The sequence below is a fragment of the Panthera onca genome, chromosome X (genome assembly GCF_046562875.1).
Source record: "Panthera onca isolate mPanOnc1 chromosome X, mPanOnc1 haplotype 2, whole genome shotgun sequence".
Lineage (NCBI taxonomy): Eukaryota > Metazoa > Chordata > Mammalia > Carnivora > Felidae > Panthera > Panthera onca.
The window spans coordinates 91519324-91536013 of record NC_138357.1 but is presented as its reverse complement, the minus strand read 5'-3'; the positions used below and the strand labels follow the sequence as shown (position 1 = coordinate 91536013).

General features: G+C 42.1%; 1 long non-coding RNA gene across 1 annotated transcript in view; it reads right to left on the bottom strand.

Annotated features, from left to right (window-relative positions):
• LOC145713927 (uncharacterized) overlaps positions 1-16690 on the bottom strand; it is a 465264-nt gene that overhangs the window by 434869 nt on the left and 13705 nt on the right. The window contains exon 2 of the long non-coding RNA XR_014136730.1: positions 1496-1603. This is a non-coding gene — a long non-coding RNA (uncharacterized LOC145713927). The remainder of the gene's footprint in view (positions 1-1495; positions 1604-16690) is intronic.

Here is a 16690-nt window from a genome sequence, read left to right as displayed (position 1 = left end):
TGAAAGCAAAGACAATGGGGCCCCTGCGTGGCTCAGTCTGTTAGGCGGCCGACTTAGGCTCAGGCCATGATCTTGCAGTTCGTGAGTTCGAGCCCCACATCAGGCTCTCTGCTGTCAGCACAGAGCCCACTTCCGATCCTCTGTCCCCTCTCTCTCTGCCCCTTCCCTGCTCTTTCAAAAATAAAACATAAAAAAAAACCAAGCCAAAGAAAATGACAGCTAACAAATGTTCATTAGCTCAGTGATAAGCAGCTGATTGACAAAAGTTGGCAAAACCAGGGGTGCCTGGGTGGCTCAGTCAGTTAAGCCCCTGACTTTGGCTCAGCTCATGATCTCACGGTTCGTGGGTTTGAGCCCCATGTTGGGCTCTGTGCTGACATCTCGGAGCCTGGAGCCTGCTTTGGATTCTCTCTCTCTCCCTCTCTCTCTCTCTCTCTCTCTCTTTCTCTCTCAAAAATAGATAAACATTAAAAAAAAAACAAAAAAAGCTTGGCAAAACCAGACTGAGCCTAGTGGTAGAGCCAGAATACAGATCTCTAAAGAGTGGGAGCAGAACTAGGAAAAACATCAAGTGTAACCAACTCGTTCTAGAAGTTTGGTTGTGCAAAGGGGTTGTGAGAGCTAGATGATGAGAGAACCAGGAAATGAGAAAGAATGGAATAAGCAATAGGGGAAGCAGGAGGGGACAAAAAGAGACTTTTTTTTGCTTTTGCTTTTGTAGAGGCAAAATGAACAAACCCTTTAGAATCTCTAACAGTAACAAAGAGAGAGGCGCCTGGGTGGCTCAGTGGGTTGAGCGTCTGCCTCTTCATTTCGGCTCAGGTCACGATCTCCTGGTTCATGGGCTCATGCCCCGACTCTCGCTAACAGATAGGAAATTCTGCTTAGGATTCTCTATCTCCCTCTCTCTTTCTCTCTGCTCCTCCCCTCCCTCAAATATAAATAAATCAACATTAAAAGAAACAAAGAGAATTTTATTCCACCCTAAATTAGGACAGCTGCCCAAGAAACACACTGTTCACTCCAGAGGGTACTCTGGAGAATGAACCGTTTTTACGAACTTATGTACTTTTTTACATCTTGTAAAAAAGCGCAGATTATAGATTAGCATATAGGCAGGAGTCAAGGGGTTTCACATCAAGGAGTGCAGGGGGTAGGAGCACTGGTGTTGTCTCAAGAACAAGGTGGTTTTCCTTTAGGCAATGCATTCACAAAGCAGGTGCTCACAAAGCAGGTGAGGCATCAGGCTCTGTTTAAACCAAGTTTACACACAATCATGCCGACCTAGAAGGAAACCTAAGATGGCTTTTTCCTCCTAGCTCAGGCCTTTAAAGCCTGGTTTTCTCTCATCACTTTTTAATGGGAGAAACTCGAGCGTATTTACATTTTGATGGGATGAGAGCAGAGAAAAGGAGGGGCTAAAAATAATGGGGGCAAGGGAGAATGCAGCGATGAAGAGGGAGAGAGTAAAAATAGCTAGAGATGATACGAATACCTTTTAGATAGAAACAAGCCTGAGGTGCCTGACTCACTCAGCCGGTGCCGCCTGCGACTCTTGATCTCAGGGTTGTGAGTTCGAGTCCCATGTTGGGTGTAAAGCTTGCTAAAAAAAAAAAAACAAAACAAAACAAAAAAAATCTTAGAACGAACATAAAAATAAAAATAAAAAAACAGCCCCAAATGGAGACATTTGGGGGAAACATGGAATCCTTTGCCCCCCACGACAGCAAATCAAGACTCTTTCAGCTTCAACCTCTCCCAGGAGTGTCACCTTCCAACAGTCGGATCTGAAATTCCCTGAGTGTAACCTGTAGGTTAAAATCCTGGCTGTTTCCTTCCTCATCCCCACCCCCTAAAGGCAGCCATCCAGGCCTGAAGGGATCCTTTCTTTTCTTTTGCTAGTAACTTCTTTGCCCCGCCCTGCTTCCTTTCGAGATGGGATGCTACCAGGGTCCTGAATCGCTTAATAAAGCCAATTAGATCTTCAAATGTACTCGGTTGACTTTTGTTATTTCACAATACTAAAGGATAGGATCCAGAGCACAGGTTCTACCAGAACTGGAGGGAATGGGGAAAAAAAAAAAAAAAAAAAGAGGAATGATGATAAAGATTGAATTGCACGGAGCTGACAGGATGTTACCTGGGTTTCCAGGCCTCATAAGATTAAAGACAAGAAAATCTGAAGGTGTGGGCAAGTAATGAAAGGGGACAGTGATGAAAGTTAACAGTTCATCTCCGGGGGGCGCCTGGCAGGCTCAGTCGGTAGACCATGCGACTCTTGATCTTGGTGTCAGGAGTTCGAGCCCCACACTTGGCCACAGAGATTACTTATACATACGTAAAGTTAAAGTTAACAGTCGATCTTAAAGGCTATTCATTTATTTACCATTTATTTACCGAACATTCACCTAGTACTAGAGTAGGTTTTCTGAGGCCACTTCATTGGAAAACATATTGCTTTATTTTTATGACCGAGGGGGAAAAAAACCAACCTCCCCTCCTCCCCACCCCCCAATAAATGGCGGCGCCACCATTCCACGATTCTTCTAGCTGCTCCTAGGAGTCATCCAGGAGTCAACCCCAACTCCTACCTTTCCCTCATCTCTCCTCGGCCACGTCCCTCCCCTCTGGGTGCACGTTCGCACGTCAGCAGGTAAGCGCACGGCCACGCACGGCCACGCACATACAGGCACGTAAGCGCACGTACAGCATGTAAACGCACGTACACGCGCGTAAGCGCATGTACGCGCACGCGTACACCACACCCAACTGACTGAGAAGCCCTGTCAATTCTGATTACAAAACAGGTCCGGAACGCGCCTGCTGTTTCCAGCTCCACTGCTTCAACCTTGGTCCAAGCCGCTAGCCCTTTCCACAAGGACTGCAGCAGTAGTTGCTGTTAAAGAATAAAAAAAATCAACTGGGTAAATTTTAAAGGATTTCATGGCTTTATTCAGCTGTTCACGAATCGGGCACCATCCAGTTTAGATAATAGAAAGGGCTGCACAGGCAAGAGATTTTCTAGGCAGAAGGGAGAAGGAACAAGGAAGTTTAATATTAGGCAAAAGCTGGGTTGGTTATTGCAAGATTACTTTCCTTACAGGGGATGGTAGGGATTATCAAGCAGATTACCTAACTCATGTACAGCACGTGATTCCTGATTGGTTTAAGATTCCAATCTGGGGACAGCCAAAACTCTAAGTCTCAGTTTGGCGACAAGGGGCTTAGCAATGAGCGACTCCATTCCTGTTGTGTAGGCTTTAACACCCCTCCTCGTAACTTCCCTCCTCCTCACGTCCATGCTTCTCTCTTTCCATCCACTCTCCCCACAGAGGCTAGAACAAACATCGCATCGTTGTATGTCCCTCCATGAAATCTTCCAACTGCTTCCGAGTGCTCGGAAAATACGATCCAACATGCTCACCATATGCCCTAGAAGACGCTACATGAATGTTCTTCTGCTCATCTTTCCAAATTCACCCTTACCACATTTCCCTTGTTCAAAATACCTCCTCCACATGGGCCTGATAATAAGTTCCTAGAATATGCTAAGCTCTAGGATCAACGCAAGGCCTTTGAGCCTCCTGTTCCTCTACTTTTGTTACATGCTTCCCCTGACTTTTTGCATGGCTGGCGCTTGCTTAACCTCAATGTCCCTCTTGAAAAATGTGTTTCAGGGCAATTCCGCCAAAAGCGTCTCACTTTACTCCCTAGGGCCACCTGGCTGGCTCAGTCAGAGGAGCACGCAACTCTTGATCTCAGGGTCGTGAGTTTGAGCTCGACACGGGGTGTAGAGATGACTTGAATAAACCTTTAAAAAATTAAAATTAAAAATGTTGAGGGGCACGTGAGTGGCTTGGTCAGTTAAGCATCCAACTTCCACTCAGGTCACGATCGCATGACTCCTGAGTTTGAGCCCCATGTCAGGCAGGCTCTCTGCTGACAGCACAGAGCCTGCTTCGGATCCTCTGTCCTCTTCTCTCTGTGCCCCTGCCCCACTCGAGCTCACTCACGCGCGCTCTCTCTCTCTCTCTCTCTCTCTCTCAAAAGTAAACAAAGAATTAAACAAAAATTTTAAAAATTTAAAAAGAAGTGTCTCACTCTACTCCCTATCTTAGAACTTTAATGATTCCCATCATAACACTTAAGACAATCTTTAGTACTTTTCTATGTTTACTTTTGTCTGTCCTCCCATGTGAATTCCACAAGGTCAAGGACTGGGTGTGTCTTGTCCTCAGTTGTTAGAACAGTGTCAGGCATATAACAGGTATCACATAATGTAGCTTGGAGTGCACAGGTGGCTCAGTCACTTAAGCATCCGACTCTTGTTTTCTGCTCAGGTCATGATCTCACCATTCCTGGGATCAAGCCCCGTGTTGGACTCCATGCTGGCTGGCAGCAAGGAGCCTGCTTGGGATTCTCTCTCTCCTTCTCTCTGCCCCTCCCGCATTCATGCTGTCTCTTTCTCTCTCAAAATAAATAAACTTTTTTTAAAAATGTAGCTAAATTCCAAAACCAGAGACCCCACTAAAAAGGAGAACTATAGACCAATTTCCCTGATGAACATGGATGTAAAAATCCTCAACAAGATATTAGCCAATCAGATCCAATAATACATTAAAAAAATTATTCACCACGACCAGTGGGATTTATACCTGGGATGCAGGGCTGGTTCAATATCCACAAAACAATTAACGTGATTCATCACATCAATAAAAGAAAGGGCAAGAGCCATATGATCCTCTCGATAGATGCAGAGAAAGCATTTGACAAAATGTGCATCCCTTCTTGATAAAAACCCTCAAGAAAGTAGGGATCGAAGGAGTATACCGCGAGATCATAAAAGCCACAGATGAACGACCCAACGCTAATATCATTCTCAATGGGGAAAAACTGAGAGCTTTCCCCCTAAGGTGAGGAACAAGACAGGGATGTCCACTCTCACCACTGTTATTCAACATAGTATTGGAAGTCTTAGCCTCTGCAGTGAAACACAAAGAAATAAAAGGCATCCAAATCGACCAGGAGGAGGTCAAGCTTTCACTCTTTGCAGATGACCTGATACTCCATATGGAAAACCCAAAAGATTCCACCAAAAAACTGCTAGAATTGAGTCATGAATTTAGCGAAGTTGCAGAATATAAAATCAACGCACAGAATCGGTTGCATTCCTATACACCAACAACGAAGCGACAGAAAGAGAAATAAAGGAATCGATTCCATTTACACTTGTACCAAAACCCATAAAATACCTAGGAATAAATCTAACCAAAGAGGTAAAAAATCTATACACTGAAAACTATAGAAAGCTTATGAAAGAAATTGAAGAAGACACAAAAAAAAAAATGGAAAAAGATTGCATGTTTCTGGATAGGGAGAACAAATATTGTTAAAATGTCGATACATTTTACAAAGCAATCTACATATTCAATGCAATCCCTATCAAAATAACACCAGCATTCTTTTCTAAAAAAAAAAAAATTTTACATTTATTTATTTTTGACAGAGAGAGACAGAGCACAAGTGGGGGAGGGGCAGAGAGAGAAGGAGACACAGAATCTGAAGCAGGCTCCAGGCTCTGAGCTGTCAGCACAGAGCCCGACGCGGGGCTCGAACTCACAAACCGCAACATCATGACCCGAGCCAAAGTTGGACGCTCAACCGACTGAGCCACCCAGGTGCCCCAAAATAACACCAGCATTCTTCACAGAGCTAGAACAAATAATCCTAAAATTTGTACGGAACCAGAAAAGACCCTGAATAGCCAAAGCAATCTTGAAAAAAAAAAAACCAAAACGGGAGGCATCACAATCCCAGACTTCAAGCTGTACTACAAAGCTGTAACCATCACGACAGTATGGTACTGGCACAAGAACAGACACTCAGATCAATGGATCAGAATAGAGAACCCAGAAATGGACTCACAAACGTATGGCCAACTAATCTTTGACAAAGCAGGAAAGAATATCCAATGGAATAAAGACAGTCTCTTCAGCAAGTGGTGCTGGGAAAACTGGACAGCAACATGCAGAAGAATGAACCTGGACCACTTTCTTACACCAGACACAAAAATAAACTCAAAATGGATGAAAGACCTAAATTTACGACAGGAAGCCATCAAAATCCTCGAGGAGAAAGCAGGCAAAAACCTCTTTGATCTTGGCTGCAGCAACTTCTTACTCAACACGTCTCTGGAGGCAAGGGAACAAAAAAAAATGGACTACTGGGACCTCATCAAAATAAAAAGCTTCTGCACAGCAAAGGAAACAATCAGCAAAACTAAAAGGCAACCGACAGAATGGGAGAAGATATTTGCAAATGACATATCAGATAAAGGTTCAGTACCCAAAATCTATAAAGAACTTATCAAACAAACTCAACACCCAAAAAACAAATAATCCAGTGAAGAAATGGGCAAAAGACATGAATAGACACTTCTCCAAAGAAGACATCCAGATGGCCAACCGACACATGAAAAAAATGCTCAACATCACTCATCATCAGGGAAATACAAATCAAAACCACAGTGAAATACGACCTGACACCTGTCAGAATGGCTAACATTAACAACTCAGGCAACAACAGATGTTGGCGAGGATGCGGAGAAAGAGGATCTCTTTTGCATTGTTGGTAGGAATGCAAACTGATGCAGCCACTCTGGAAAACAGTATGGAGGTTCCTCAAAAAACTAAAAATAAAACTGCCCTACGACCCAGCAATTGCACTACTAGGCATTTATCCACGGGATACAGGTGTGCTGTTTCAAAGGGACACATGCACCCCCATGTTTATAGCACCCCCAGCAACAATACCCAAAGTACGGAAAGAGCTCAAATGTCCATCGACAGATGAATGGATAAAGAAGACGTGGTGTGTGTGTGTGTGTGTGTGTGTGTGTGTGTGTATATATATACATATATACATATATACATATATATATATATTACCCGGCAATCAAAAAGAATGAAATGTTGCCATTTGCAACTACGTGGATGGAACTGGAGGGCATTATGCTAAGCGAAATTAGTCAGACAAAGACAAATATCATATGACTTCACTCATATGAGGACTTTAAGACACAGAACAGATGAACATAAAGGAAGGGAAGCAAAAATACTATAAAAACAGGGGGCAAAGCATAAGAGACTCATAAATATGGAGAACAGACAGAGGGTTACTGGAGGGGGTGTGGGGGGGGGATGGGCTAAATGGGTAAGGGGCACTAAGAAAACACTCACACTATCCCTGTCTCTCTCAAAATAAATAAACTTAAAAAAACAAAAACAGAACAGGGGTGCCTTGCCTGGGTGGCTCAGTCGGTTAAGCGCCCGACTTCAGCTCATGTCATGATCTCACCGTTCATGAGTTCGAGCCCCGCATCGGGCTCTGTGCTGACAGCTGGGAGCCTGGAGCTTGCTTCAGATTCTGTGTCTCCTTCTATCTCTGCCCCTCCCCCACTTGTGCTCTGTCTCTCTCTGTCTCTCAAAAATAAATAAATGTAAAAAAAAATTTTTTTTTAATAAAAAAATAAAAAATAAATTAAAAAATAAATAAAACTTTAAAAAATGTAGCTCGAATAGATGAATTGATGAAAAACAACTAACAAAGCAGAATCAAAGTGTACTAAATTACATAAAAATTGTGAGATCATAAGAAGAGATGATCATTTACTCTTGTTAAATAAAATATTTGCGAGCACTGGGTGTTGTATGGAAACCAATTTGACAGTAAATTTCATATATTAAAAAATAAAAAAAAATAAAAAAAAATAAAAAAAAATAAAAAAAGAAATAAACATTAAAATTTTTCTTTAATTTAAAAAATTAAAAAATATGTATCTACAAACTCTTATTTCACTTACATCTAAATTATTTGCTCCCAATAATTACATTTAGATTACCTACGAAAACTTTAGGAGACATCAAAGTCAGCCACTCTCCTACTAAGCTATTGTTTTTTTTGTTGACAGATCCTGCAAGAGATAATATGAACTTAACTTGTCCAGTGAAGTCAGATAGAGCAAAAGTTTTATATTTATATTTAATGTTGATAACTCTATAGACATGTTTGTTTTAATTAAATCATCAACCTTAAGCTAGCTTTTATAGAGAATATTTTCCCAGATCATGTGAACTTAAAAAACATTTGGGGGAGCCTGGGTGGCTCAGTCAGAAAAAAAAATAAATAAATAAAATAAATAAATAAATAAATAAATAAATAAAATATTTGCAATGAGATAACACTTCAGGCAAAACTAACCTATGCTACCAGAAGTCCGGATGATGGTTTCTCTTGGAGGGGTGCACGTAGTAACTAGAAGGGAGCAGGAGTCAAGCTTCTGGAATGCTGGTAATGCTCTGTTTCTTTATCTGTGTGCTAACTACCCAGCTGTGTTTGGCTTGTGCAATTTTCTGGATGTACAGTGTACTTCAACAGAAAGTTAAAATTGAGAAAAAACACAGTTTAAATGGAGTTCATGATATCAAAATACTATGGCTGATATTCATAATGGTGACCAAAGTTATCAAGAAGATTATGTTTCTTGTGAACGACTTTCAAAAACTCCACTGTATTTGGGGTGCCTGGGTGGCTCAGTTGGTTGGGCGTCCAGCTTCGGCTCAGGTCATGATCTCACAGTTCATGAGATCGAGCCCCTCATCGGGCTCTCTGCTGCCAGCACACAACCAGCCCGCTTCGGATCTTCTGTCCCCCTCTCTCTCTGCCCCTCTCCTGCTCATATGCTCTCTCTTACTCTCCCCCTCTCTCTCTCAAAATAAGTAAATAAACCTGAAAAAAAAACTTCAATGTATTACGTATAATGCAGTTTCTAAAAGATTTATAATGTATAATGTATATAATGTATAATGTAGTTTCTAAAAGATTGCCACTCAAGGGGTGCCTGGGTGGCTCAGTCAGTTAAGCATCCGACTTTGGCTCAGGTCACAATATCACAGTATGTGGGTTCGAGCCCCGCGTCGGGCTCTGTGCTGACAGCTCAGAGCTTGGAGCCTGTTTCAGATTCTATGCCTCCCTGTCTCTCTGCCCCTCCCCTGTTCATGCTCTGTCTCTGTCTCAAGAATAAACAAACATAAAAAAAAATGTTTAAAGATTGCCACTCAAAATAGTTAACATTATGCCACCTACTAGATAGATGGGTTATCTGAAAAACTCACTCAAGCAGAATACCTTTTGCTTCAGTGATACTCCAGAAGTAAGGTATTAATACATTAATGCCATTGGAACGATCACAAGAACCAGGCTCAGATACTGCTCCCATTTTGCAGAAGAGAACACTGAGGTTCAGGGCAGTTACCTGATTTCTTTACAGTTGCACATGGACGAAGTTTAGTCAAGTTCCTCTGACTCAAGGAGCAGTGCAGTAGGCTTATTACTATTCTTTTTGTGAGTACGTGGCAAGCTGGAAGAAAAAAGGCTTGAACAATCTCGGGGAGAAAGGTCTTTAACTTTTATTTATTTAAGTCATCTCTACACCTAACGTGTGGCTCAAACTCACAACCCCGAGATCAAGAGTCGCACACTCTTCCGGATTAGCCAGCCAAGTGCCCCGAGAAAGGTCTATTAAGATGCTCTGTAGGTGGCCACCTTCAGCACCTGCCTTAACATCTCCCATGACCCCTCCTTAACTCGTCTGAGTGGGCCCTTGGCATTCTTTTTAAGCAATGAATATGATTCTTCAACAAGTTTTCAATGAGTCTTACCGTAGATACAGCTAGGCTTTCAGAAGAACCTCTATAACCTTTTATATCTAGGGGCCTCTGGTACATCTCTCTGTTCTCTGGTTGTAGATAATAATAAATACAAACCGAAAGGACCCTGCAAAATGCCTGCCTTCTGTGGGGGCCTAGAAATTTCCCCTCAAATCTGTTAGAAATATTTAAGCCAATGCCTGGGTAGCAATTCCTTCAACATCCAAGATCAAAACTGACTGATTTCTGATCTGATCAAGGACTATCAGGTCCAGATTGAGCGAGGATGTAGGATGTTAAAAGATCAGGAAGACGTGAGGCCCACTTTGGCACATCGAGGTCCTGGGAAGGCCAGTTTTCCCACGATCCCTTTAGATCTGCAGGGCTTGGTGTGGGCATCTTCTTGGGGCAAGAAGAGGAGTTATGTGTAATTCACAGATCCGCCACGTGAACCTTAGAAATGGTGACTCTACGTGCCAGGAAGCACCTGAACTCCACCCAAAGTTCGAAGGTAAACCACTGGGTAAGACCCAGAATGCAAAGACCTGGGACCAAATTAGGTTTAACAAAGCCACACTCCCCCTCCCAGGCCTGTGGAAGACCAGATATGGCAGAGAAGTCACTCGCCACAAAGAACTGTGAGTCTCGCCAGCATTTTCAACCCTGTCGCAATCCGTCATCCCAGATTCCACCTTGAGGACTGAGAACTTCATTATCCCAACTGCCAGGAATGCTGCTGGCTTCTATCTCTCAGCTGAAGCCTGTCCAGGAGTTGGCAAAAGCAAAGAAGAATCAACTGCCTTAAGATCATGCTCCCTTTCTAAGTACACCTCATCCATTGACTGGTCAAGGTTAGAGTGGAGAATCTGGTCCCCCTATCTCAAAGTCAATAGCAACTCTGAAGGGCCATCCCAGCTTCAGAGCTCCCTGGGATATCAGCTGACACCTTTGCTCTGTCTGTAGCACCATTCACCTCCACCAGGCCCTGCTCCTTTCACTTCCCCAGGTGTTGATCCTAAGAATGATCCTGAAGACACTTTCTATACACTAAGTTCTGGCTCAGGGTCTACTTTCTGGGCATAGGGATTCTGATCTCAAACAACCCCTTATAAAATGTAAAAGATATTCGAAGTTTGGCAAACAGAAAGGCCATGAGTGCAAATAGCTAAAATATGAATGCAGCAGAAAGTATCTTCCTTGGAATATTGTTTTAAGCGTGGAAAAGTGAAAGGGGCGCCTGGGTGGCTCGGTCGGTTAAGTGTCCGACTTCGGCTCAGATCATGATCTCATGGTCCGTGAGTTCGAGACCCGCGTCGGGCTCTGTGCTGACAGCTGGGAGCCTGGAGCCTACCTTGGATTCTGTGTCTCCCTCTCTCTCTGCCCCTCCCCCGCTCATGCTCTGTCTCTCTCTGTCTCAAAAATAAACATTAAAAAAAATTGTAAAAAAAAAAAAAAAGAGTGGTAAAGTGAGGAACTTTAAAGAGGTCGATAGGAAACTGAAAATTTTTTTTTTAAGTTTACTTATTCATTTTTGAGAAAGAGAGAGACAGAGAAAGATAACGGGCAGGGGCAGAGAGAGAGAGGGTGACAGAAAGAATCCCAAGCAGGCTCTGTGCTGCCAGTGCACAGCCCACAGCACAGAGCCCAACTTGGAGCCCGAACTCACAAACCATGAGATCATGACCTGAGCCAAAACCAAGAGTCCAACACTTAACCGACGTAGCCAACCAGGCACCCCAGAAGCTAAATTATTTTTTAAATTGTGGTTTCCAGCGTCCGATTCTTGGTTTCAGCTCAGATCATAATCTCATGGTTCATGGGTTCAAGCTCCACATCAGGCTCCGTGGGGAGCCTGCTTGGGATTCTCTCTCCCTCTCTCTCTCTCTGCCCCTCCCCCATCCACACACGTATCCACAGTCTCTCTCGCTCTCTCTCAAAATACATAAACTAAAAAAAAAAAATAAATGAAAGTAAAAAAATTTTTAAAAGGAATAAAAAATGGTTTAGGTTCAACTTAGTTTTAGTTGTAGGGATGTTTCAACATGGGGTTATTTTAGAACTATATTCCCAGGCAAAAGTGCTGAGTTTTCATTTGTGGTAGGTTTTTCATGGCTAGACCAAGGATTGATATTTTTAATGTCTAAGAAGCTCATATACATCAATAAATAAAAGCATGGATACTTCAAAAGATATAAATGTTTCATAGCATGAGTAGATAACTCAAAAGAAAGTATTAAGAACAAACCATGGGGTGCCTGGGTGGCTCAGTCAGTTGAGCATCTGACTTCTGCTCAGGTCCTGATCTCACAGTTCATGGGTTTGAGCCCTGTGTCAGGCTCTGTGCTGACAGCTCAGAGCCTAGAGCCTGCTTCAGATTCTGTGTCTCCCTCGCTCTCTGCCCCTCCCTCACTCATACTCTATCTCTCTCAAAAATAAAACATTAAAATTTTAAAAGAACAAATCATCTCTAGTTATATAAAATGCAATTAAAACAATGTTTTCTCTATTAAATTAGCATACATTAAAAAATTATAAAATGCCTAACGTTGGTGAGGTTTTGATGAAACACATTCTTACCACTGGCATGGTGCAAATTGGGACAGCCTTTGCCAGAAGGGCAGGGGGGATACGGTGACCTTTGATACTAAAACTAAGACATTAATATTCTGTATGTTAAGGTAATTCTGTTTCTTGGAATCTCTCTTAAAGAAACAATTCCAAATACTGGAAAAGCTTTGGTCTACGCATTTTTTCATTACAGCATAACTCGAGTGGCAAGAAAACAAATGTCAAACATGTAAAGTAAGTCAATGTATGCATTTGATGGGCTGTTACGTAATCGCAAAGTGATTACAAAGAATTCATAAAATATGAAAAATGCTCCTCTAAGAAGAAAGATGAACACATCCTGTATTTCTGCTGTTGAGTAGAAAAGTTTTCTTCCACCTAATATTACTTTTTTTTTTAATTTTATTTATTTTGAGACAAAGAGAGAGAGGGAGAAAGAGCCCACACACATGAGCTAGCAGGGAAGGGGCAGAGAAAGAGGGAGAGAGAATCCCAAACAGGTTCTATGCCCAGTGCAAAGCTAGACGCAGGGCTCAACTCGGGGCTCAATCCCATGACCTCGAGATCATGACCCGAGCCAAAACCAAGAGTCAGATGCTTAACCGACTGAGCCACCCGGTGACCCCTAATATCACTTTTAAACAATTATATCCTGCATTTAAAATATTTTTTCTCACAATTTAAGATACCAAAAAGACTTTGTCTGTATCAGTTTTTGTAGTATTTTTTTAATTTCGAGATACTCCGTATCACGTTGGACAGGATTCATTCACATCACTGGTTCTCTAGGAACTGGACAGAAGAGTTCGTTGAAATGGGTTGGAACGTGGGACAGTAGCAGGCTAAGACACTGTCCCACTGTGGAATGTCTTCGAAGACTTTTAGAGCTTTTAAACAGTCCAAAGCCCGGGATCATTGCCCTCACTCTATTTGCTCTAGCAAGTGCAGTAAAAAGACTTTATTTACTGATCTACCAAAGGGATTTTGCCTCAAGGTTACTCGACCCAGAAAGCCATCAGCAGTAAAGCCCCAGGACCCAAGGACACCTGGAAGGGAAAGTGCTGTTAGCTACATTTCATCCTTAACCAGTTAGACCCCGTGTTACTTGAGCAGATGTGTATTATCAGATGTGAAGGTGCCAGCTTTATGTTTTGCACAAATGTTCCAAAGTGAAACTCACAGTGAGGTACTAGAGACACAGAAATGTGTCTACTGTATTGCTCTGCATTTCCTTGAGGGAAGAAATGCTCATGAAATAGCCTGGTCTGTGAGTTACTACTTTAGCCTCACTGCCCTAGATGAGTTTGACAAATAGAAAAGTCTGTTCCTTTACTGCAGCAGTACTTGGAAAATCACTTGTATATCACCAAGAAATGTGTCCATCAAACACTCTGAATGTTTATTTTTACATTTCAAATCCAAAAAAATGTGGTGATAAATTTATCATCTGTCCTCTTGTCATACAAGTTTGCAATAATTATTCCTAACATGTGTTAACATACCTTAGCTATTTAAATATGAAGTCAGTGGTTTCATTTTCCTTTTTTTTTTTTTTAAAGTAATCTCCACCCCCAACATGGGTCTCAAACCCACGACCTCAAGATCAAGAGTATGTTCTACTGACTGAGCCAGCCAGGTGCCCTGATGGTTTTATTTTCCATACTAGAATTTTATTGTCTTATTTATTTTCAGTGGGATAGAATTTTCCTTTTTTTTTTTAATTTATTTTTCTTAAGTAAACTCCACGCCCAACGTGGGGCTCAAACTCAACACCCCAAGATCAAGAGTCACATGCTTTACCAAATGAGCCAGCCAGGCACCCCTGGATATGATTTTCAAAGAGAGGGTAATGGGAATTTGGATTTTAAGAACATGAAACGTTGGGCACCTAGGTGGCTCAGTTGGTTGGGCCTCTGACTCTTGATTTCAGCTCAGGTCATGATCCCAGGGTACTAGGATCAAACCCTGCATCTGGCTCCTCGCTGAGCATGGAGCCTGCTTAAGATTTCTTCTCTCTCTCCCTAAAAAAAAAAAAAAAAAAAATAGAGAACAGAATAGTAACACTTGTTAGAACAATATTATTACTTCTCTCCAACATACATGTAAATGAACTCCTATACAAAATAAAAGCTTTCTCTTTATTATGCCAATTATACCAAATCTATTTTGCCAAGGTGACACTCTTAATATTCAACAGGGTACACCAAAAATATGGAGGTACGGGAACCCTTGTACATTGCTCGTAGGGATATAAAATAGCATAACCATTTGGGAAACAGTTTGGCAGTTTCTTTAAGAGTGAAACATAGAACAACTGTATCATCCACGCATTCCACCTGCAGGCATTATCCGAGAGAAATAAAAGCCCAAATCCATACAAAGACCTGCATGCGAATGTTCATAGCAGCTCTATTTGTAATAAACAAAACCGGAATCAACCCAATGTTCGAGAGGTGAATATAAACAAATCGTAGTAGATCTACAATTCCCCAATATCCATGAATACCCAACATGAGCAATAAAAGAGAATGAGCTGTGATACAGACCACAACATGCGTGAATTTCAAAATAATATGTTGAGTGAAAGAAGCGAGATTAAAACAAAGAACATATCCTATTTCAATCAGCGTATGCAACATACTGGAAAATGCAAACTAATCTAGAGTGACACAGAGCAGATCAGTGGCTGCCTGGGAATTAGGTATGGGGGGGATGATGAAGCTGCTCAAGGAAATGTTTGGGGCTGATGGAAATGTTCATTTTCTTAACCATGGTGATGGTTTCAGTGTGCATACAGATGCTAAAACACATCAAACTGTACTTTTAGATATGTGCAGTTTGTTGTAGTTCAATTACACCTCAATAAAGCCCTTAAAAGTCAATGAGGGGCTCCTGGGTGGCTCAGCTGGTTTAGTGTCCAACCTCAACTCAGGTCATGATCTCACAGTTCATGGATTCGAGTCCCATGTCAGGCTCTGTACTGACAGCTCGGAGCCTGGAGACTGCTTTAGATTCTGTCTCCCTCTGTTTCTCTGCTCGTTCCCTGCTTGCACTCTCTCTCTCAAAAATAAATGAACAAACATTTTTAAAAACTTAATAAATAAAAAATAAGATAGATGGAATAATATTCAATAGAAGAGGGTTATAAAAAAAAAATAATAGGTTGGGACTCCTGGCTGGCTCACTCGGTAGAGCATGCGACTCTTGATCTCGGGGCTGTAAATTTAAGCCCCACATTGGGTACAGAGATTATTTGAAAGTAAAATCTTAGGGGCTCCTGGGTGGCTCAGTCAGTTAGGCATCCGACTCTTGGTTTTGGTTCAGGTCATGATCCTGTGGTTCATGGGTTGGAGCCCGCATGGGGCTCTGCGCTGAAGGTGTGGAACCTGCTTGGGGTTCTCTCTCTCTCTTCCTCTCTCTGCCCCACACCCACTCACACAAGCTCTCCCTCTCTCAAAATAAATAAATAAAACTTAAAAAAAAAGAGCTGGGTGGGTGTGTGGGTTAAATAAGTGATGAGGATTGGGGCGCCTGGGTGGCTCAGTCGGTTGGGCGTCCAACTTCAGCTCAGGTCATGATCTCACGGCTTGTGGGTTTGAGCCCCGAGTCAGGCTCTGTGCTGACAGCTGGGAGCCTGGAGCCTGCTTCGGATTCTGTGTCTCCCTCTCTCTCTGCCCCTCCCCTGCACATGCTCTGTCTCTCTCTGTCTCTCAAAAATAAATAAACATTAAAAAAAATTTTAAATAAGTGATAAGGATTGAAGAGTGCACCTGTGATGAGCACCAGGTGATGTATGGAAGTGTTGAATCACTATATTGTACACCTGAAACTAACAAAACACTGTATGCTAACTAACTAGAATGTAAATAAAAACTGAAGAAAAAATAAGATGTCATGACTGAGTTTCTTATAAGAGGGATATAGAAAGGGATTCACACATCCTGATTTTTCAAGAACTGCACAAGAAGCTACATAAGGAACTAGCAGTAGAACTGGAAGAGTCCCGTGGAAGGAACAGTCACTAAGCGACTTTCTGTTCACTAGGTCATCAGCTATGTAAGACCCCTGCAAGAGAGAGAGCAATTCTTACTGAAATTTCAACAACGCAAGAATCAAAGATCTGGGGAAAGCCAAGGGGAATACTGAGCAAATATAATCCTGGTTCAAATATAATCTCAAGTTCATCCATCCAAGAGACAGGGATAAAAAAATTAAAAGGCTCCTAGAATACACAGCGGGCAGTCACCTGACAAATTTCAGCCTACTACCTAGGCAAATAAAGGTGACTAGGGAGTACACGTGAGGACCCATAACATCCTGCGGAATCTCTTTTATAAAACTGTGCACACCGACAATTTCCCCATGCATCCATGAGTGTATTTTTTCTTATTTATTTATTTATTGTAAGAGAGACA